The 20104-nt window shown below is 39.3% G+C and overlaps 1 protein-coding gene across 8 annotated transcripts in view; it reads left to right on the top strand.

The window, feature by feature from the left end:
* The window catches only part of LOC116851547 (solute carrier family 12 member 4), a 133390-nt gene that overhangs the window by 99489 nt on the left and 13797 nt on the right, over window positions 1-20104 (top strand). The gene's annotated exons all lie outside the window — the stretch shown is intronic.

Raw genomic sequence — 20104 nt, 5'->3', positions numbered from 1 at the left:
ATATATATATATATATATATATATATATATATATATATATATATTCATCGCGACCCAATAAAATGTTGAATACGGCCGGAATATTTATTGTCAAATTATCACGAGGAATCGGAGGCTTCACTCCCACGAACGAAGGGAGATATTGGTTTCCCGAGCTCGAGGTCGAAGCTTCGAAACATTCCTCTCCTCTTCGTTGCAAAAAGAGCGGTCGTTCATGGCGGACGACTGTCGCGTGGTTAAACAATCGGGCGTTGAGGGCCGATTTTGCAGTGATAGTTTAAACTTGAAATTAACCCTCCGTGTATACTGAGAAAAAAATATAAAAAAATTAACAAATATTTATTAGGTAGATACCATTAACATATTTACTTAAATGAAAAGAAATTTTTGTTTTATTTAAGCGAATTGTTAATGGTATCCACTCAGTAAATATTTATTAATTTTTTAATATATTTTTCTCAATGTATAATCATACTTTTTAGAACATATAATACAATCTAGATCTGTCAAGACAACTTTGAGTTGGGATAAACACCCAATTATCGACATCCCCCTTAATCATTAAGATTCTAGCAAAGCCTAGATTTTTCTTGCGACCAATGGCTGCTGTTAACAATTTCAGTTGCGAAGTTCTGTTTTAGAATCATTGAATGCAGACAGAATAAGTATAACTGCAACACTGGTCGCATAAAGAATCACGTCTTTTTCCAGAGAGGTAACGTCTAAGGGAATGTCAATAATTGGATAGTTTAGTCTACCATAACTTCAAAAGTCGATATCTCTTTCCAGGAACGCGTCTCGGCTACAAAATAACAGCGCAACAAGATCAAAATCAACACTATTTGATTTGCGCTATTTTGTAGTTTCCCCTTTACGAAAGTTGATGTGCGATCGAATACTCGTTCAGGTTTCGCAGACCCAATGGCACGCGAAGGGTCAAGTTTTAAACTCCATTGGAACACACACAGCGAGCACATTGTTGGGACAGAGTTCGAACTGAAATTAAGTTTAGACTGCTATGGAAAGAGAACGGCCCTGAGTAATGGTAGAAACCGACTCTCGGTCGCGGCGTCCTTCCCTTCAGTGTTCCCGTCCGCGAAAACGCTGTCCGTCGGCGGCGGCTAACTGCATCGAGGAGTGGGCGCGCCGCATACACGCGTAATAACGTATGTACGTGTGCATGCAAATGCACCGGGCGAGGCGAGGTGTCCTTTGATCAGCGAAACGTGAAGCGTTGCTTCGAATGCACGGCGGTTGCGGCGATCAAAGGTCAGAGTTCGTCGCTGGGCGACATTCGCCCGCGGGACGGGAAGATTCCGCGACTCGATCTCGATTTAAACAAAGTCTGTTTTTAACCCGATCGGGCCACAGCCGAGACCTTGCCATCAACGGCGTGCTCGTCGAGCGCCGTACTATTCGGGCCGAGTAACCTTCGGGGTCGTCGAGGAAGCCCGGAAGTTCGCGAGAAGTCAGAAGACTCAAACCTGTTGGAAAATTATGTCATTCCCTGAAGTGTGGCAACCTCGATGCCGAAGTACGAGGTCTCCCGTGAGGTCTCTCGTAAATTCAAAGATCCCGCGGCTGTCATAATCCCTTTATTTATGGAAAGTCTCCTAATAATAATTTTATTGTGCCATATGAAGAAAGAAAGAAGTTGAGTTAATTTAATAAGGAACGAACTATTTTAGTCGAAGGAAACAGAATTTCTCTGATATTCTTGTGAACTAAAAATATTAATGATACCTTCACACTGAAAACATTATTTTTGTATTTGGAACTAAAATATTCGATGATTTGGTTGGCATTACCATATTTTTTACTTGTGCCAAATGGAATATATTATCGAGAAAGCAAGATGCACAAGCGGTAATTAAATTCTTTGGTCGCAGTTACCAAACATTTGGTCGATCCATTTCAACCAAATTTTATCTCAATGTATCCCTTCGTTTCGACGACAAAATCCATTTTGCAGTATATTGTGCCATACGGGAAAAGGTCAAACTAACCTGACGGTGAACGAATCAAATGCGTTTGTGTTGAAGGAAATGGAATTTCTGGTTCTTGTAAATCAAATTCGATTTCTATATAAAAACGCGAGTTTTTGCTGAGAGAAACGGAACGTCTAGTTCTTACGAACCGAATTCGCGATTGCAAGAAGCAGAAATTCTGTTCCCTTCAACCAAAACACGTTCCGTCCGCTCATTGTCAGGTTGATTCAACCAAACTCCTCTCCCCTCTCTCCTCTCCACCAGAAGAGGCAAGATTGTATCATACGATACAACTATAGAAGAATAAGCACTCTACTTCTGGATTTCATTCCGCGCTGCGAACTGAAGATAACGACTCTTATCTGGAGGTAATTTAACGCGGTGTATCGTCGAGATCTGTCGCTTTGTCGAGAAATTCGTTTCTCTGTCCGTGACGTTATAGGGGTGAAAGGGAAAGGGGGCGCGCCCAGTTCGAATAAAAATATGGACAACCGCAAAACCGCGCAACGCTCCGACCGGGGGGAGCGCTCGATGGAGGCAAAGCAATTAAAAATACGTTTGTTTACATCTCGTTACGGGACACGGGAAGCGCACCGCGCTCCATCCGATTTCAATCACCGTGATATATTTGCGATCGCGTGACATGGGCAGCGCTTTATGCTGTCGTTCGACCGGAACATGCGGAGAGAAGTAGAATCGTACAGTCGCGCAAATGCTCACGGGGATGTCCAGGCAATATTTTTATCTGCGTGTGTCCGTATTATCTCGTGATAAGGCAGATGAGAGCATTTCGAGACACGAGTTAACACGAGACCTTAGCGTAAGCCGCGATTACCCCACATGCGACTGACAAGTAACATCACCCAAATGCCACACGCCGATCTTCTTGAAACTTTGCACACATGTAGTACATCGAAAAACACTAGACACGTATTTTTTTATTTTGGCTAACAAGGCATTTTAAAGTTAGAAAATGCATTCGAAAATTTAACACTCTATAACACAATGATAACTAACGCTACTCTGAGCGTCATTCTTACATATTTTCATCCGCCACCTCTAGATTCATATATAATTGATGTCAAAATCGTAATCATGGGTCTAAAAAACTTCTTCGAAACTGGCTTTGAATGAAGTCTTTGAAATGTCTGCGATTTCGGCCTGCCATTTTGAATCTCGCAAAACTAATTAGCGACTTCAGAAACATTCAGACAATGAAATTATAATAGAGTAATTATAGTAGAGTAAAGAATGACGCTCAGAAGTAGCATTAGTGCTATAGAGTGTTAAACTTTTGAATGCGTTTTCTAACCTTAAAATACCTTGTTAGTCAAAATAAAAAAATACGTGTCTACTATTTTTCGATGTACTACATGTGTGCAAAGTTTCAAGAAGATCGGCGTGTGGCACTTGGTTACTTGTGAGAAGTCTTCGTCGAGATCGAGTCGAATGCATTTGTCACAAAGGGGTGGGATACTTAGATTAGAGAGTGCACTCGTACATCGACGAAATTTCGTAGCAGTACACGGAAAAAAAGATTTAGCTGAATTAACCAAACATCTGGTCGAATATGAACAATCCAGAAATTTTGATTGAAGTAACCCGAATTCTATTTAAGTTAACAGGATTTTTGGTTAATCGATCAGATATTTGATTAATTCAACTAAATCTTTTTTCCGTGTAAAGAATAGAAAATTTTGCTAAAGCCGTCGGATTGAAAAGATACCCGAGTGAATTATTCATTAATTGTTCCAAGTTATGTAAGTATCGACTCTTCAGGATATTCTTCAGTCCTGCGACAAACAAGTACGATAATTTTCACCACTAGTACAGCATATAAGGTATCGCATTTCTCGCGACTATAATTTATACTGACAAGTTCTCCAGGCAATTTATAGTTAATTTTCAGCTCAAGCACTAATAGTTAATAAGCACAGCTGAAACACTAATAGTTTTTGGGAAACAAACAATCGAGAAAGTAAAGCTTTTTGCGAACTGAATTTCGAACGATTCACAACAAAATTGTTTTCGTCTGTTGATTTCAAGCGGACTTTAAAAGAATTTTACCTTGGACCTTAGTTAGAAATATATGTTGAAAATAGAAAAGTCACCATGAATAATGATCTCCCTCGACAAGAAGAAGAATTCAGTTCAAATTGCTCAGAGAATCTGTCGCTATAAATTAAAGTCACAAGAACCGGGACACTCCGTATACGAGGAAAGAAATATTTGGAGAATTTATTTGTGGGGTCTGAAGTTTATTTACAGAAATAAACTTTATATCTTGCAAATAAATTTCCAAGTATTTTTTCCTAGTATATCAAATGAAAATTTTCGCTCCTTGTAACAAATTATAATTATTTGTGTTTTTTTACTCAAATATCCGATCGACTTTAGACTAAAGAAATTAATATATTAAAAAAAAAAAAAAAAATATATATATATATATATATATATATTCTTTCTCTAATATAAATGAATCGCTGCAATGTATAAATGTCCTTTTCAATACAAATGTACACGGAGAAAAATAATTTGCTGGCCCAGCAAATTTTCTGCTGCAAAATCTTTTCGTTATTACATGGATTTGCTAAAGAATCAGCAAAAGGTCAGCAAAAGGATTTGCTAAGAATATCAATCACTATTTGCTGGATATAATTTGCTGAATCTACAAATTATTTTGCTATAAGAACCATGATGGATTTATAGCAGTTACAGTTTTGCTCCGATAGCAAATAAATTTGCTAAGGATTTACTAAGGGTTATTTTGCATCAATAGCAAATTAACGTGATTCTTAGGACTCAACAAATTTTTTCTATCCTGCACGGAAAAAAAGTTTTGATTGAATTAACCAAATATCTGATCGAATATGAACGATCCAGAAATTCCGATTGAAGTAATCCAAATTCTATTTAAGTTAACAAGATTTTTGGTTGACTTAAACAGAATTCCGGTTACTTCAATCGGAATTTCTGGATCGTTCATATTCGACCAGATATTTGGTTAATTCAAACAAACCTTTTGCAACTACTTTTGAAACTACTTCTGCTCTGATAACGAATAATTTGTAAAATTAGTTACGTCAACTAAATATTTTTGATGTCGCTACGAATATGCAGTAGCAACGACGATTTTGCTAAAAGAGCAAGATTATTTTTCTCCGTGTGCCTCTCAGCCATACGAGATCGTTTTTCATCACAAGCACGGTGTATTATTTAACGAAAACGTTCGCCCCACGTAGCAAACAGTAATGATTCAAGTGGCCGGCGCTCGATCAATACCATTTACGCCGGAAATATTCGCATCCGTAAGAACGTGTATCCACCGTAGATACGCATGGACGCGAGCTGTTTTGCGGCGCGCCCGCGTGATTTACGCGTTTGTCCGACCATTGGCACGCCTACACACACGTAATCATGATTGATCCGCCGGCGTCGGAGCTCGATAAAATTTATGCGTCGGCTCTCCTCCACTTACGCCGCGCCGCTGTGAACGTGCATCGCAAAACGCCGTGCCGGTAACGCGATCATCGGGACGTCGTCATAAATTTTCAACGTCACGTCGCCCGACGGAAAAACACTCGCTCCACGTGAGAGACGCGGCCGTGGTGAAGAAAATCATCATTTCCGCGTCGTTGAGCGCCGCATCGAGCGCGGCTTTCTTGTCTCCCGCAGGCTTGCGAGCAGACATTTATAAATACACATTTTCCTTCGAATCGCTCAATCGACCTCCTTCGCTTACACTTCGATGTGTTTTCGGGGGGAGGGAGAGGGGGGCGGGGGAGTGAGTAAACGGAGACAGTTAAGGGCGAATAGAATCGGTAAATCTAAAGTGGGTTTTCCCGCCGAACGAGGCCAATTCAAGTCGATGTCGTCCGGCACGAAATTTCCCAGCCGTTTCGGGAGATCTCGATTTTTCTGTATTTGATTATCATTTTATCGCCGACTCTCCGACACTGAACTGTCGGAGATCGACTTCTTTCGATTCTGCTACAACTGTCGCTTCAAGGTCGCTAAATTCCACTTTAAATTTCGCCAAATTGAGTGGCCGGAACAAAAGTTTGGTTGAATTAGTGTGACAACGAACGAGAAACGAGCCAGTTGAAGAGAGAATACAGATTTTTTATTCTGACTTATTTGTTTGTAAACGAGATAATCCTTTTAAAAGACAAGATGAGAAACACGTATGCATACTTTCAAAGAAAAACATTGCGATGAAATTATATAGGTGACAACTAAACGAGTTTTGTATTCAGAATGTATATAATTTGATAAACAATATAAAATACACCAAATGTACAAAACTTAACAAACACATTTTATAGTAAATGCAATTATAAAATTTTAGTTTATTAAATTATATATATATATATATGAATTCTACATATAAATTCTACATACAAAACTTGTATAATTGTTACTTACATGGTTGTCATCACATCATGTATTTTCTGAGTGCATATAAACACGTATATGAAATAATTGAATAAATCGATACATGAAAATGTATAACAACATTTATACATAAAAAAAAGGAAAAAGATAAACAAGAAAGAAAAAAATGCATAAAAACGTATGAGGCAAAATCGTTAAACCAGAAATTTCTTCTAGCAAAAGGTGTTTTGATGCGTTTATTGCTGCACGGGAAAAAAGTTTGGTTAGGTTCAGCAAGTTTCTAATAAAATATGAACGAACCGGAGAAGCTGATAACATCAACCGGAATGGTTCGTTTATACTTCACCAGATAATCCAATCAATGCTTAATCCAATCAAATCTTTTTCTAGCGTACATTAATTGAACCAATCGTTTATTCTTCGCGTGCACCGAAAAAAGGAATTTGCAGTTGAAATGAAAATTTGATTTTCACTGTAGCAAAATTTAGTCAAAATAGGGTCAACCAAATATAACTGCCACAAAAAAATTTAATTATTGCTGTTTTGCTCTCTCTCCTTCTCTAAGTGACACATGTATTGACGCAAGTGAAAACGTCGTAGTGTGCCAACCGAATCGTACGTTCCAAATATTTTAAAGTCCCACGCGGAGAAAAATAATTTGCTGGTCCAGCAAATTTTCTGCTGATCTAGCAAAATCTTTTCGTTATATGGATAGCAAAAAGATTTGCTAAGAGTACTAATCACTATTTGCTGGATATAATTTGCTGAATCTACAGATTATTTTGCTATAAGAACCATTATGAATTTAAACAGTTGCAGTTTTATTCTGATAGCAAATAAATTTGCTAAGGATACATTATTTTCCAAATATTTTAAAGTCCCACGCGGAGAAAAATAATTTGCTGGCCCAGCAAATTTTCTGCTGATCTAGCAAAATCTTTTCGTTATATGGATAGCAAAAAGATTTGCTAAGAGTACTAATCACTATTTGCTGGATATAATTTGCTGAATCTACAAATTATTTTGCTATAAGAACCATGATGAATTTAAACAGTTGCAGTTTTACTCCGATAGCAAATAAATTTGCTAAGGATACATTATTTTGTATCAGTAGCAAAGTAACGTGATTCTTAAGACAAATACACTTAACAAATTTTTTCTATCGTGGCAACGAAACTATTTCTGCTCTGATAACAAATAATTTGTAAAATTAGTTACGTCAACTAATTTTTCTGATGTCACTAGGAACATGCAGTAGCAACGACGATTTTGCTGGAAGAACAAAATTATTTTTTTCCATGCAAGTACAAAACTAATTTTTCTAGCGCGCGAGTTCCCGCATTTTTTCCAGGCTGCCCTCTCGAATTTCCGCGAGGGAAATTGTTCGGGCGACGAAAATAGAAGTTCGGTTCCCGTGTGTTCCGTAAGCTCCAGACTCCTCGGAATTTGCAAAGTTCCGCGAGTTAGGGTCGCGCGGAAGCAAGATTTCGGGGCCGAGGGGATTCCGTGTGTCTGTCCGGAGATGAGTGCGCAAAATCTCCTGGATCTCCTGCGACGGCACGGGGAGCGTGTCCCGTCGACACTCGCGCGCGTCCGCAGCGTCGGATTGGATGCTGCGGCGACGGTCGGCGTCGGTGCGGTCATGCATCGGGAAATTGCGTCGGCATAGCGTAGGTGCGCTCGAAATTCACGCTCCGCTCACCCGTAATTGCCGATTATTTAAATCTCGTCGGGGATCTGCCACTGACTCGTCCGTCGGTTCATCATCAGATTACACAGTTCCTGTCGCGAGTGAAGCTCGAAAGTGAGCGAGAAAGTCGAAAAATTACTTGGAAATTAATCACGTCTGGCGAACATTATGTGGGTTGCTGCAAATTGCTGAGAAATGAAATAATCTCCACGTCTCTCGCGAGACGCCGCGAAAGTTAACCGGTTCGCTGTGCGCCGTACATTGTGTGGCGCATCGATCTCTCACGAGAGATCGACGTCAGCGAATTCTACATTGAAATGTGTCTTATAGTTATTCTTATCTGTAACTGAGTTAAATGATTATTGCATGAATGTCCTACGGCGATCTAAAGCTTCATGTTTTTACATTATAAAAATATGTAAAGAATAACAATAGAAAACATTTCAGTTTAGAATTCTCTTTTGTCTCTCTCATTTGAGATAATAAGTATTGACGAAAAATTCGAGTAAGTCTGATTGGGTGGCTGTTAGTTTTTCTAGCCGGATCCCCTAAGAATCGAACATTTCCTAACCGAATTCAGACTTTTAATCAGATTCTAGCGATAAGTAGATCCTTGCCTAAATTTCTACACGGGTAGTAACATATCGCTTGATTTTATTCGGTCACGATGAAGAATATTAATAAAAATTTCCGAGAAACTTGAGAGAAAATTTACTTTGCTATTACCAAATTAGTTTGTTTTCTATTTCTTAACTGTGATGTTATTCCGATCTTGATAAGACTTAGGGAAAAGTATTCATCCAAAAGGACACTTCGCGATTTTGTTGATCCATTGTTTCTCTCGAGATAAAAAAAGGCACATGAGCAACATATTCCTGGGGCCATACAGTTCCGGTCTCCTACAGCAAGAATAACTTTGAGTGAAAAATGAGTGAAATCTTGCAAATGGCAGTGTCTTCACTATCGCTTCGAATGAAAGTACAGCCACTTTTCGCTCGTCTCGAGTGAGAGATCACTCCAAACAATTTGAAGAGACGAAGAAAAAGTCTCATTGTTCTGCCGACTATCGCCCGCGATTTGTATCGGTATTTATCACGTGCGAATGACGGAGCGACGTGCACGCGCGCATACGTAACAGAACGTTGCATCGGCGTAATTGCGACATACAATCGCCGGATACGTGTCCATTCGACTCGGATGCGGCTCTCCGACACGACGATATCATAAACTCATCCTGCGCGCGCGTTGCATCTTATTCGCGGGGCGTGCCGCACTCGACACGTGTTAAAAGCCACGATGTTGCACGTGTGCGGACACACACATACGCCCATGTGCCGTCATGGACATGTACGTAAATCAATCGGTTCGTGGCAACGGCCAATAATCGCCAGCCGCCGCCCACACACTCGATAAAGTACAGTATCGCGCTGTAATTGCCATAAGTTTGAAATATGAAATTCAATTCGACTGCCGCCACCGCCACCTCCGTCGCCGCCGCCGCCGTCACCGTTGCCGAAACGTGCACACAGCTATTTTGCTTTATTTACGAGAGCCACCGGGATAGAAATAGAATTTATGAGAGCGAAGCGCGCGGATAGAATGCGGCACGTGGAACAGATATATTCTCGCTCCTTCTCCTGCCAAGCGATTTTAAAAATGGAGTCACTTGTAAGGAGACCCGGACTTCGCTGAAGATCCGAATTTTTCGTCCAACTCGTTCCGTGCCACGAAACTTTAATGTCCCCCTTTAATCTCAGAGTCTCACTTCCGTTTTGAGCTTCGGATCTTTGAACTTCTGAGTGCACAGGCATCGTGCACTTGGGAGCTTTGAATCATAACCGTTTGAGTGTCGTTGAATCTTCATACCTTTCAAGTGCTCGGAGCTTATAAACTGTGAATTCTCCTGAACCGTTAAATTTTTATCGAATATCTCTCGATGCTTTGACATTCTCATTTTAATTTTCCTTTACTTTTCCTCTGGAGTAACGTTGCAATGCGTCTATACGGGAACGTCATGGAGCATATTTTCGCGCGAATACGTAATGCACGTAACGCATATAAATTGCAAGGCATGCTCGCGATCGCGACCACCACCGTTTATTGCTCCCGGCAAATTTGGTAACTTCGTAATTTATCGAGGCTCGTGCGCGAAAAGCAACAAATCGCGACGAAAAGGTTAATCGCGCTCACGGAATATTCAACGAATGCAATTGTGTCGATTGCGCGCCTCGAGTGGTCACCGGAGAGAAGTTACAAGGTATCGTCTTTAATTAACGTCGCTGGGAGGGGAGAAGAGAAGCTATGTTGCTCGACGTTCATTAGCCTGATTTTCCCGATCCTTGTTTAGATTATTAAGATGTCCGCCTCGACCATTCGAACGGATCTGGCACTGGAGAAAAATTATCCGATCAAAATACCGATGAATTTTTATATTCGATCAGAATATCCGATTAAATTTTATTGGATACTTCCAGTCATAATGACATTTCATCAGATAAACCAATCAAAAAACTACACGGAGAAAAATAATTTGCTGGCCCAGCAAATTTTCTGCTGGTTTAGCAAAATCTTTTCGTTATTATATGGACAACAAAAAGATTTGCTAAGAGTACTAATCATTATTTACTAGATTTGCTAAATCTACAAATTATTTTGCTATAAGAATCATGATGGATTTATATAAACAGTTGCAGTTTTGCTTCGATAGCAAATAAATTTTCTAAGGATACATTATTTTGCATCAATAGCAAATTAACGTGATTCTTAGGACAAATACACTCAACAAATTTTTTCTATCCTGGCAACGAAACTACTTCTGCTCTAATAACGAATAATTTGTAAAATTAGTTACGTCTACTAAATTTTTTTTATGTCACTACGAATATGCAGTAGCAACGATGATTTTGCTAAAAGAGCAAGATTATTTTTCTCCGTGTACGAACCGATATTTCTCATCGGTTGTTTCCTGATCGGATACAAAAATTCATCAGTATTTGAATAAGAAATATCTATTTGTTCATTTTTCATTCAATAATTTCTCTCATACGCGCGCGCATATACGTAAAGATGAGAGAGAGAGAGAGAGAGAGAGAGAGAGAGAGAGAGAGAGGGAGGGAGAGAGGGAGACAAGATAGATTCTATTCGACTTTAGTTCGAGAGCAATTTTCAGGAGGAATTTTATTAGCGCCGAATGCATCCGTTGCGATCCTCGCGGCGATACTTTCATTTTGCGTCAAATGCAAATAGATATCCTCCGGATAAAGCGGAAGGGAGATGAGACGGTGGATAAACGTTGCGACGTTTTCGCAGAAACACGATAACGTCGATCCAAGCTATGCTGCGAGATAAATAACGCCGTGATTGCGCGTGATATCTCAGAAAGAAGAACACGACATGCTATCTCGCCGGCGACGTAAACCGATCCGCCCTCATCGGACACCGTCATCTTCGCATCCGGTGCATCCGAGCCGTTAATTTTCGCGCAGTTTCTCGATTTCGCGTCATTGTGTCGCGAACCTCGAGAACTTTATATGCGAGAAAATTGCGTCAAGAGAACCGAAAGGATCCTGTTATCATCATCTTGTTGTAATCGGAGGATCGTACTATCATATACGCGAGGGTGGAAGCTATAAGGGGGGATTAAATAGCGGGCGATTAACGAAAGGAGATAGATAGATAGATAGATGACGCTTATTAACATCTTCACCGTCACGATACACGAAGAGAATAGAGTCTCTTTTTCGTATAAATTTATCTCAATTTTATTATTATTCTATACTGTGAAGGGGAAAATGTTTGGCATTAATAATTAAAATCACATAAAGAAATGATTACTATAAATTGTGGCCAAGAAAAACATTTTTTAAATTAAGTTCTACTGTATAGTGTTAGTAATAATAGAACCTTGTATATATATTATTACTACTTTTCCTCTTTTAGTGTAGTGTGGTGAAGAAATAGATTCTGTGAGTAAGATCTATTCCACTAAGAGAACATAGTAAGATTTTTTTAGAAATATAGCACATTTTTGTTAAATTTTTTAATAGTTTCACATTTTAATTCCAACAACAAAATAGCACATATGGAACGAAAAGATAGTTAATTGCTGCAATTAATCTATTTCTCGATATTCTATAGTAATTTCCACGATAAAATTCTCCCTATAACATTGCCGCGTCTCGTTAATTTACGTATGGAATATAAAAAATCCTGTACTTCATTCACAGAGAGGGAAAGAGAGGCAGAGAGAAAGGGAGAAGTTCATTTTCCGACAAAATCGCCTTCATATTTTCTGGACGAGCGAAATATGGTCCTTATTAATTTCCGTCGTGAAATTAGTTTGGACTCGCTCGCCGTTGGGCAAATCCCCGGTCACTTATACGCCAGGGATTATATTTAATGGCAATATAAATAATAATATTTGTGTACGTTCGACAACGTTAAATTTCTCTCTTTACTTGGGACAACGAGTCGTCCTGCGAACCGTTACATTACATCCCGTTATCTCGCCCGTCGGCCGCTGCGGTTGTCAAATGACGCGGTGAAGCTGCCATAATCGCGGTGGACCTCATGAGAATCTCGCGTTAAAAGAAAAACCCCTCATCTGCGGATTTACGGCAGCCCATAAATCGTAGCCCACGAGCCATCACCCGCGGAGTCTGATATTGACAATTCCTGGGCGAATTCGTAGATTTACGGTTTTCCGCGGACCCGCTATTTGTTCGCGCAGTCTGCCGGTTACAGCCCCATCAATAAGATATTACGATTATCATTACCCGGCCGACGGGCGGATGGATCGTTACTGCGATTACGAGCGTCGCGAGGCGTGGTAAGTTCTTTCTCGGGGACTGTAAATTCTCACTTTGTTTGTCCTCGATTACGCCTCGATCGATCTCGGAATAATGCGGACGCTTAATTTGCCAATTATCCTCGCGTCCGCGTTGCGAGCATGATACATGGAGCAGTGTGAATGACGCGCCCGATCGCAATTATTTGCTCGGCTATACGACGGCGCGCGGGTGCTGCAGAACAGTCGTTGCTGCAAATTGGACGATCACGCGGGAACTGTTGGAAAATATATTTCGCACGTTGACGAAATTGTATCCGGAATTGAACCACTTTTGGCACGCACGAGATTTAGTTTATTATGTACTTTTTACTTGCGTCGAATACACGCATCACTACGCTGAGAGAAATTATCCGATAAGAAATTAACAAACGGATATTTCCGATCAAAATATCGATGAATTTTAACCAGGAAACATCCGACGAAAAATATCGGTTCACGCACTGACAAGTAACACTATCCAAGTGCCACACGCCGATCTTCTTGAAACTTTGCACACATGTAGTATATTGAAAAACATTAGACACATATTTTTGTATTTTGGCTAACAAGGCATTTTAAGGTTAGAAAACACATTCGAAAATTTAAGACTCCTGGGGAGTCGCATCATTCATCTCTTTTTAATAACGTCAGAAGCGAGAAAACGCATGTTGAAAATTCTTGCAAAGTACGTCGAGATAAACAGATATACCCACAAAACGACATTTGCGATCGATTAAGTACACCTCTAAAATACTCGTACACTTTCCTTTTGTTCTAACAAGCAACAGATAATTATAAAATAAATGTGACGTGCAATCGTCTTTTTTAACCTAATTTCCTCATTATCTTGTCATATTAATTTTCCGATTATCTATTGATTTTTAGGATAAAAGGAAAGTGTACGGAGTATTTTAGAGGTGAATTTAATCGATCGCAAATGTCGTTTTGTGAATATATCTTTTTATCTCGACGTATTTTGCAAGAATTTTTAGTATGCGTTTTCTCGCTTCTGACGTCATTAAAAAGAGATGGATGATGCGACTCCCCAGGAGCCTTAACACTAGCAGAATGATAACTAACGCTACTCCTGAGCGTTATTCTTTTAGGCCTGTTCTACAATACGTCGTATGTCGGAGTCGGATGTCGGAACGCAATCAATGGTCCAATTAGGAGAACTCGTCTCGAAAAACAAATCCTCTGATTGACCTATCAACTGCGTTCCGACGTCCAACAACGACATACGACGTATTGTAGAACAGGTCTTACAGCTTTTACGACATTACTCTATTATAATTTTATCGTCTGAATATTTCTGAAGTCGCTAATTATGATTTTGTCATTAGTTTTGCGAGATTCAAAATGGCGAAATCGCAGACATTTCAAAGACTTTATTCAAAGTTAGTTTCGAAGAAGTTTTTTAGACCCATGATTACGATTATAAACGTTCAGGAGTTAGTTATCATTGTGCTATAGAGTGTTAAATTTTCGAATGCGTTTTCTAACCTTAAAATGTTAGCCTTGTTAGCCAAAATAAAAAAAATACGTGTTTTTCGATGTATTACATGTGTGCAAAGTTTCATTTAGATCGGCGTGTGGCACTTGGGTAGTGTTACTTGTAAGAAAAAAATTTACCAAATTTCAAAAAACGTTTGTTCGGTGTAGTACTATGAAGATATTTGTTTAAATTAAGTAATTATTTTCTAAAATTAAATAAAGAAGTTTTATATATAAATTTGTTGCTTTAATTTTAGAAAATAATTACTTAATTTAAACAAATATCTTCACAGTACTATCCGAACAAACGTTTTTTGAAATTTAATGAATTTTTTTTTCAGTGTAATTCTTTGATCAGTCTATCTGATGAAATGCCATTCCGATCGGAAGTATTCGATTAAATTTAATCGGATATCTTTGAGTGTATATTGAGTATATCGATGCACTCAAAGTATGCCCGGACATGTACCTAATCCTGGATATTTTCATTGCTTTAGTCTTCAAATATAAATATTTAAAATTCTAACATGAAATATATGTACAAATATTGAATATGTACACATACATTCTACGTTGAACATTGAAATGTTCGTATTTGAAGACCAAAACAATAAGAATGCTCAGGATTAGATACATGTCCGGGAATTGGTGCTTTTACCTTACAATTTCGGTACAGTTCTCTTTCGGAGATATTTCCCAGGGCTTTCTCTGCGATGGAACGTACCAGATAGAAGCTTTGCTAGCATAAAAAGAAACCGGCGAGGGAGATGGATGGAAAACGAGAAATTTTTTTTTTTTTTATATCATCAAATCGAATAGCATCTGGTTGATGTAATTCGAACCAAGTTATGGCCTGATGTACCAAATTGTCATTTTGATCATAGAATAATTCTTCTTCAGTGCTCTGCATTTTCCGCGAATGTCTTGCACGTACAAAGACAATACTGTAGCTTCTTTCGTACAAATTCTTTATAATTTTACTAAGTTTCTGGTAGTGCGGGAACAAGCTGCACTGATAAAAAGGATCTTGTTGTCGAAACGAAAATTCGGTACATCGGACCACAATTTGGTCAAAATGGGATCAACCAAATGTTTGGTGATATAACAAATTTCTCGCTACCCACCCATCTTCTTCGTTGCTTTCCTTTTATGCTCGCAGAGCTTCTATCTGGTACGTCCCACCGCAGAGAAAGCTTCAGGAAATATCTCCGAAGGAGAACTGTATTTTTCCTGACACGACTATCGCAACACCGTCCCGACTTTCGTTCGTGGCGTTGCAGCCGTGTCTCCTGTGCCGTCAAAGAAATTCAGTTCTATCGAGGACACATGTATTTATTCGCGATATATTTCTACTTGTCGCGTTCGTTCACGGAAAAGTGACATTCGCTCCGTTTCATCTTCCTTTTTCGTGTGCACGCGCGCTCTCTTCTCTCAATTTTTCTCTCTTCCTCGCTCTGACCATCGAAAAATTCTTTAGTGTAGATACGTGCCGCGACCAAACTTCTTTTTCATCAAACGTACGAACCCTTTTCTTTCTTCTCAATGCGAATTGCTCGTGATAATTAAGGCCCTTGAATACTCGTCGCGGAACTCTAGATCGATGAAATGTCAGAAGCAAGAAAACATATGTCCAAAATTCTTGCGTGCTATTTTCAAATAAAAAGGTTTTCATATGAGAGAACACTTCTGATCGCTTGAACGTACTTGTAAAATGCCGCGATAAATAGTTGTAAAATTAATATGACATGTAACCTTTCTGCTTAATTTGCTTTTCCTCGTAATTTTGTCACGTTCATTTTAGGACTAATTGATTGACTGTCAAGGGAAAAGAATCCGTTTTTGAAGTATAAGATCTCAAGCGTGCTTCTACAGAAATATCTTCTCATTTGGAAAAGTGGTGTGCAAGAATTTTCAGCGTGTCATTTCTCGCTTTTAACTTAACGATCCAACTTGGTCACGGCGAGTACCCAGGAACCTTAAGAATTAATGCAGTCAAGCGTCAAACGCGTTTGCACAAAGTCTCCTCTTTGCGGATAAAGTCCATCCAGTTTTATTCCCGAGCGGACGAGCGCCGAAAGCGGAAATAATGCAATTTTCAAGTATTACATACGTAATTGCATGAAGCACACATGCCGCTGATCTGTATTAATCCTTCGCTGTTTCTCTTTCTCTTTCTCTCTTTACATACTCGCGTTCTTGCACTCACGCGAATTGTATTCTCACAAAGAAGAGACTTTTCAGCATTAACGTGTTTTCAAACGTTGACACTCGATCCCGATGTGCATCGAGAAACGATATCGAGTCCGTGATGCGTCACGCGAAACTCTGGCATGGAAATTCACGTGCTTGAACGGAGCTGAGCCGCAACATTTAACGTCCCATTTTGAAAAGGAGAATGAGGATTCAGATACGCGAAGAAACTCAGATATCAGTTTCATTCGCTTGCGAAACTCGTGCGCACACCTTTTTTCGGCATTTTTTTTAATGCGCCCAACATCCAATTAAAAACCTGTCTGGGGAGAATTACTCAAAGACAAATTTGAACGTCGACTGCGTTCCGGAGTACGTCGAAAAAACACATGTTCGAATCGTTACGCGATATTCTTTTTCTCACTGCAGGAATTGAATCGTCGAAAAAATATTATTGTTATTACTTTATGGAGCACTTGTCATACAGCTACAACGTGCGCTGCCAGCGTCACGTATGTGTAATGCAACGCTCTCTCACGAGATACCAACGCGTCAATGTACACTGAGGAAAAGGATGCTTAAAAATTTATTTGTGGGATATGAACTTCATTTTTGTAAAATGAAGTTTGTTTCTGTATGTCCCACAAATAAGTTTCCAGGTAATTTCTCCTCATATGTGTGACAGCAAAAATCTTGTTTCCATGTCTGCATTATCAAACTAAGTCGATTGCGTGAAAAATAGTACGAGATGGAGAAAGTAAATAAACTGTGCTGGCGGTCATGTGTTAATGCAATAATATGACACACATAATAATATAATAATTATATTATACATCATTAATAATGTATAATATAATAATTATATTATACATTATATAATATTATATTATACGATAATTATATTATAATAATTATCGTCACTTAAAGAATGATGAGGGGACAGCTGATAGCTGACTTTAAGTCTAGCCTAAACATATAGACTCTTATCCTGAATTCTCACTTATTGATAAAAGTGTTTCTACATAAATATGACTCATAAGTCTTCTGATGGGCGTATTTAGAGATGAAAGAGGTTCCAGAACGAGAGCCGTAGAGAACGTTACAGGAAAAATAAAAAATAAGATAGTCGTTAGAAGCAGCGACTCTGCCGGTCAGCCTCTCACGTTTTCCGTTCTCCGCGCGTGTACCGCCGAACTCCGCTCTGTGCTCTCATAAAGAAGTGGAATTCAGTCCGCGTTCAAATCTTCCTCTCGATCACGTCGCTCTCGCGGGACATCCCTTCGAGATGGCCGAGTTAAGCTGTGTGCATGCTGTGTATTTTGTGAGGGAGAGAGGGGAAGAAGATGAGAGGAAGAGAGGAAGAGTTTGGCAGCCTTACTCGACTGAATCGTACTGTAAATCGCCATAGCGCGATAGTGCGGAATTTGCGAGCGAAATGTGGTTTCCGCCGGCGTTATAAAGAAGCATCAGGAGTGAGGCAGGATCGAGAAACGGATGGACAGGGAAAAAAGGCGCAAGTCACCTCCGACGTGGTCCACGAGGAAGCAAGATAAAAAACAATGGACACAAAAGCGACGATGTACGACAGTCAAGCAGCATCCGCACGGAGAAAACGTTATTGTTGCTACATCCACACACTCTTTATGGTCAGAAAGAAAGTTTATATGATTTCATGTTTTAAATGGATGTTACATTAAAGGTTGCTGTTATACACTCACTTATACAGTTTTCACAACCACGGTTCTTATCATATGTGATGTATGATAAGATATTCAATTAGTATATCTTCATAAATAGTTGTCTCAACCGAATGGTTGTTGCTGTTTGTCTGTTGTGGTCTGCAGAGTAAATAATTGGGAGATCTGTAGAGTTTGGTTGCGCCATGAAGCATCGAGTTTCATTCAAATACATACGGATAGGCAACAGGCCAGTGAGCTTTTCAAGTTTTCTCTATTGAGAAAAAAATATTTGAAAATTTATTTGTGGGATATAAAGTTTATTTCCACAAAAACGCTAAAATATGTTTTGCAATGCATCATTTCCGGAGTGCTATGGTTTTTACAATTTCTTTTATGGATAAAAAGTAACATTAATATTTTATTACGGCAACCATGCACTGAGAAAAAGATACACGAAAATTTATTTATGAGACATAAAGTTTGTTCCCAGAAGTAAACTTTATTTCATAGAAATAAACTTTATATTCCACAAATAAAATTGTTCAAATATTTTCTCTCAGTGTACTATTTCCAGAATACTGTGGTTTCTACAACCTTTTTATATTCATGCCCGAAAAACATTAGTATTTTATTGCGACGAAATACACTGAGAAGAAGATACTTGAAAATTTAATTGTGGGAAAAAGTTTATTCCCAAAAATAAACCTCTTATATCCCACGAATAAATTGTCAAGTTTTTTCTTCTCAGTGTATTTAGTCAAGTGACGTTCTCAGTGTTTTCTTCATGCAATGATGTTCAAAACAAAATTCCTCGGCTTTTCCCCTCGAATGCGCGTTGCTATGTGCCTATATATTATTTCGCTCACCTTCAATCTCTCTTTTTCTGCGCGCACCTGCGGACAGGAATCTCGGTATCAGCTCAACAGGAAACCGTCGATTCCGCGCCGCTGGCCGCTCGTCTTTCCGCCATTTCTGCGCTTTTCCATTACAGCGCAGATTGTTTCTCAGCGAACCAGAAATCGTGCGAAATAAAGCGCGATAGTTAAGATCGTACATGAACGCGACGGGGTTCTCCTTCCTTGAAGTCGGAGCACCGAGATTGTCGCCGTTCCCGACGGAGTCGGTCGTTAAAACGTATGATGGAGTCAAGACGCAAGTGGACGCACAATGATTGACGTAAACGATGCGTTGAACACATGGCTTACGTTTACGTTGACTTGCGACTTTCACATTTTACGGCGACTATGTCGGGAACGGTTATGAGAACTTCTCTGCTCAATCCCGCCACGCGAGTCGAGTAATCGTGAGAGAAATATCGCACGTCAAGCTGCGCGAGGATATTCCTCTTACCACGTTTGCTATCAACATCAAACAACTTTGAGTGGAGACCAACGTCTTTGATATCTAAGAAGTGATACCTTGTACCTGCAAAAAGTTGTTATACTCGGATTTTTAATTCATTGAAATCAGAATCTGCTTTTTTCGCGCCTCGTTAAGGCTCCTGGGGAGTCGCATCATCCATCTCTTTTTAATGACGTCAGAAGCGAGAAAACGCATGCTAAAAATTCCTGCAAAATACGTCGAGATAAACAGATATATCCACAAAACGACATTTGCGATCGATTAAGTACACCTCTAAAATACTCCGTACACTTTCCTTTTGTTCTAACAATCAACAGATAATTATAAAATAAATGTGACGTGCAATCGTCTTTTCTAACCTAATTTCCTCATTATCTTGTCATATTAATTTTCCGATTATCTATTGATTTTTAGAACAAAAGGAAAGTGTACGGAGTATTTTAGAGGTGTACTTAATCGATCGCAAATGTCGTTTTGT

This window comes from Odontomachus brunneus, unplaced genomic scaffold, assembly GCF_010583005.1.
Source record: "Odontomachus brunneus isolate Ranch 3 - 2012 unplaced genomic scaffold, Obru_v1 Obru_scaffold_177, whole genome shotgun sequence".
Taxonomy (NCBI): Eukaryota; Metazoa; Arthropoda; class Insecta; order Hymenoptera; family Formicidae; genus Odontomachus; species Odontomachus brunneus.
This window is presented reverse-complemented; position numbering and strand designations above follow the sequence as displayed.